Consider the following 4,406-nt stretch of genomic DNA (forward strand, 5'->3'; position numbering starts at 1 on the left):
GTCTCACTGGCCCCGTAGGCCCCATCTTATGGTGAGAACATGAGAGGTTAGAAAGGACAACCTCTCTTCCAAGATCTGACGGTGTGAACTTGTCCTTGGAAGGAGAAGCGAGTTTTCCAAGGAGCAGATAAGTCTCGGAGGCCAGGGGAGGTGGCCTTTGTACTATTCAAAGGATGTTTTGCTTACATTTAGAGAAGGAAGCACTTCCCAAAGTAGCTGAGCCAGCAGTGGTTAAGCAGGACAGCAGGGAACACCCTGGGGTGCTTTATCCGTTGCACTTGGCTTCAGCATATAAAATCGTTTGCTTTGGAAACCATCAGTCAGGGTTGGGGGACGAGTATCCTTTCCAAAGAGTCTCCTGTCTCCTTCTGGATCCTCTGGGATGTGGTCTAATACCTTTGATGAGGTTGGCAGGCACGGGGGAGCGGGGTCTGCATAGTAGGTCTGTCTCCTCCTATTCTGCAGACACACTGGGAGCTCCCTCTGCCTAGAAACTCTCTCTCCCGAAATCCAGCTGGCCCGCTCCCACCTGCTTCAGACCATTATGGGCACATCACCGTCTCCGTGCGGCTGCTGTGGAGGGAATGCTGATGCTGGCTCTGTCCCTGTCATCTCACTGACCTGTGGACTGGCTCTCAGGGCCCCTCAAGCTCCTGTGCTCTGAAATTCGGACCCTTGTCGCTATCAGAGGTCCCTGCTGAACCTCATGGGCAGGGCTGGAGACCAGTATCCACTGTGCTCGGTGGCAGGAGGAGGCACAGCCCAAACACAGTGGGCACTAGAGGGAATGCCATATCATCTGATCCATCACTGCTTCATCTTTTGACACTGTGCATTGGGGACATGCCCATGAAGGACGTCACTGAGGTGGGGGAAGAATGCGGCCTGTTGTCTGGGCCCAGAACACAAAGGCGGGTCTGTGCACACGTGGGCACTCCCGGCCCAGGCTGGATCAGCTGCTCTTGCTTCCTCCTTTGCCATCACAATACAACCACAGAGATACAGTTTGTCCTTCAACCCCCCGCTCCAAGAAAACCAGGCAATGGGATTTCTGCCTACTGGGTGCCCGCGGAGCAGAGCCAGTAATGCCAGCCTCCCGGCCCACTTGGCTCCTGGTGAGTCTAGAATTTCAATTGCCTGCCTCTCCCTGACCTCATTTGCCGTGCCCTCTCGTCTTCTCTTTCTCTTGTCCTCCCTGGCACACGTGTGAGAGGCAGATCCAGGGTGATCTGGACTCTGCTGATTACCAGGGAGCCAAGGCTGGGAGCTGAGTCATTATCTGCTGGGCGGTGGCCAGCTGTGGAGCAGGGCCACTCCAATGGGGTTGTACTCAGACAGAGGAGAAGCAGCTGTGCTGGCCTACCACCCTCCTCCTAGGAAACCAGGCAAGGGATGTTCTAGGCAGAGTCCCTACCATTGCCCAGCATGGGGACAAAGTGGCATTAGGATGAGATTGCCTGAGATGTGACAATAGGCTCCAACATTACAAGTGACAGAAGGTAGCACAGGCAAAGTCCTTAGCCCCTGGGCATCTTAGTCGCCTCTTCCGTAGACATCCAGGAGATGGTTGTTGAGAGCTTTTTTTTCCCTGCCCACAACATAAAATAATTTTATTTATATAAATGTGTGCGTCTTTTCTCTTAGATGAAATAGAACTTCCTGAACTTTCCACGCTGACTAAGAACATATTGTAGCCATTCCTTAAGTAGGAGAAATCCAATAGGATAGAACTGCACTTGCCTTTCTCCCCATGCCTACATTTAATACAGAGCAAGGAAAATGCAGTGAGATCTTTAGTATTAAACACATCTGGAGAGTAAATATATACAAAGGCAAAACGTTCGTGATAGAGACAAATCATTTTCACCAATAGAAATATTTCAAAAGTCATAACATACACTGCCCAAAAATTTTTCTAGAAAAGTCCTGTGGTTAACAGTCCTTCAAGTCTTCAGTCACTAATTATTCTATGCAAAAGAAAAACACATAAAACTAATGATGAGCTTTAGAGTTACTTCCAAAAAGGCAAAAACGAGTATGAACTACCAAGAATAATGAGAAAAAAACCACAACACTGCAAGAAACATTTAAAAATCACATAAACATAACAAATGTTGTTATAAATACAATTTTATAAAAATAATGATCTTGTTGATTAAAAAAGAATGTTAAAAATAAAGAAGGAAAGTTAAATTTTAAGCAGAACAGGAAACAGTACTAGCAAACTTTAAAATGGAAAAGACGAAAGACAACTCTTCATAGGATGCTAATCTTTAAATACCCAAAAAGCAATTTAAAATTAATTTGCAAAAGTAATATTTAAATATTCTCCATCTTCCTGTTTTAGGGTAATCTTGTATTTGGCAGGGTAAACAGGTCTCTGTGAGTTCGAGGCCAGCCTGTTCTACAGAATGAGAGCTTTCTATAGACCTGGATGCCCTGCTCAGCATGGGTCAACCTGGAGTCAACCTTGAGGCAGTAAGCCACACCACCATACATCAGCTCCCAAGACCATTCATTTGTTCATCTGAGTACCTTCAGACACTTAGTACACTCGATAAGTCAGCCAAGAGACAAAAATCCCTCTCATTGTGTGAGGTAAATTTCCCTCCCTCCCTTCCTTCCTTCCTTCCTCCCTCCGTCCCTCCCTCTCTTCCTTCCTCCCTCCCTCCCTCCCTCCCTTCCTTCCTCCCTCCCTCCCTCCCTCCCTCCCTCCCTCCCTCCCTTCCTTCCTTCCTTCTTCCTCCCTCCCTTCCTTCCTTCCTTTGTTCCTTCCTTCCTTCTTTCCTTCCTTTCTCCCTCCCTCCTTCCTTCCTTTCTTCTTTCCCCTCCCTCCTTCCTTCCTCCTCCTCTTCCTTTTTCTCCTTGTTTTGACAGGTCCTCATTTCTAAATGGAGAGAAGTGAAAACTGAGAGCTGTATTAAATGAAAGGGCACACAGTACATGAGAAGGTAGTCAGGGCACAGAGCTGGGGAAGAGGACTCGGCCTCGGGACTCGGGGTAGGCCCCGCGTTTAAGCAGGTAGCCTGGGAGAGCCGTAGGTGATGAGGCTTATGTAAAGATCTGACGGAGATGGGTGTTGGTGAGCCAAGTGGGCTTCTGGGGGAAGAATCTTCTAGGCAGAGGGGATACCCTGTTACTCCCTGGGGATGGCTGCTTACTTACCTGGTGTGTCTGTGGACTGGGAAAAGGTCTATGCCAGTGGCCAGAATGCAGGGGAGAACACTGAGTGACCAGGATAAGGACACAAAGGGGTCCGATCACCTGTGACCTTTGAAACGGTATGTCAAGCCTGCACCAAACACCCGGCAGACTGGCCAGCAGCTAGGCTGCCTTAAAGGTTCTCCTAATTGTTCGTGGTGTGGTGTGTGTGTGTGTGTGTGTGTGTGTGTGTGTGTGTGTGTGTGTGTGTGTAAACTAGGTATCCTCCCTATTCTACCCTTGCCATCACCAAGTTAGAACTCAGCAGGCTCTTGTCACTTGCTGGCTTACTCACAGCATTCCTGCTGAGCCAGCATGCATCGGGCAGCACTGCCCCTTCCTGCACTGACAACACACGCCATTGTTGGCTTCCTTATCTCTATTCTCCTTGACCTCAGAGGCCCTTTTCTGACTGGGACTTTGCTTTCCCTCTCTCACTTGGCTCTGCCCTGTATTCAGCAAAACCCAACCCAACCCATCCCTTCTTCCCCCCCCCCCCCCACCCCCCCCCCCCCGCCCCATGCGCGCGCGTTTTTCAAAGCAGGGTTTCTCAGTGTAGCATTGGTTGTCCTGGAACTTGCTCCATAGACCAGACTGGCCGTGAACTTCCAACATCTTCTCTTGATGGGTGTGTAGAATGATCATCCCTAAACTCCCAATTCTTGCAAAATCCAGCTGTAATTCGCATAGCTAATGGTCCTCCTGATTTTGGTCCTCCTCTGTCACAATAATTATTTGGAAAAGTAATGTGGCAATGTGGATAGTGTATGAAGAGCTATAACAGTGTGAATACCCTTTGATTTGGGGATTTTATGTGTAAGAATTTAGCTAAAGAAAACAGACCTGATTAGAGAACCTGCCCCCCCCCCCAATAGGCCTGGAGAAGTTCAGTTGGTAGAGGGCTCGCTTAGCACTCAGGGAGCCCTGATTGCTTTGCAGCATTGGGGGCACCTGCCTGTGACCTCAGCACTTGGGAGGGAGAGGCAGGACAATCAGGAGTTCAAGGTTATTCTTGGTTACTTAGGAGGCCAGTCTGAGCTACATATGACTCTATTAAGAGAAAGAAAAGGAAGGAAGGAAGGAAGGAAGGAAGGAAGGAAGGAAGGGAAGGAGGGAGGGAGGGAGGGAGGGGGAGGGAGGAAGGAAGCGAAAGTGAGAGGACAGGAGGAAAGAGAAAGAAAAAGTGAGGGCAGGTAATATAAATA

This window comes from Microtus ochrogaster, chromosome 21 (genome assembly GCF_000317375.1).
Source record: "Microtus ochrogaster isolate Prairie Vole_2 chromosome 21, MicOch1.0, whole genome shotgun sequence".
NCBI classification, from domain to species: Eukaryota; Metazoa; Chordata; class Mammalia; order Rodentia; family Cricetidae; genus Microtus; species Microtus ochrogaster.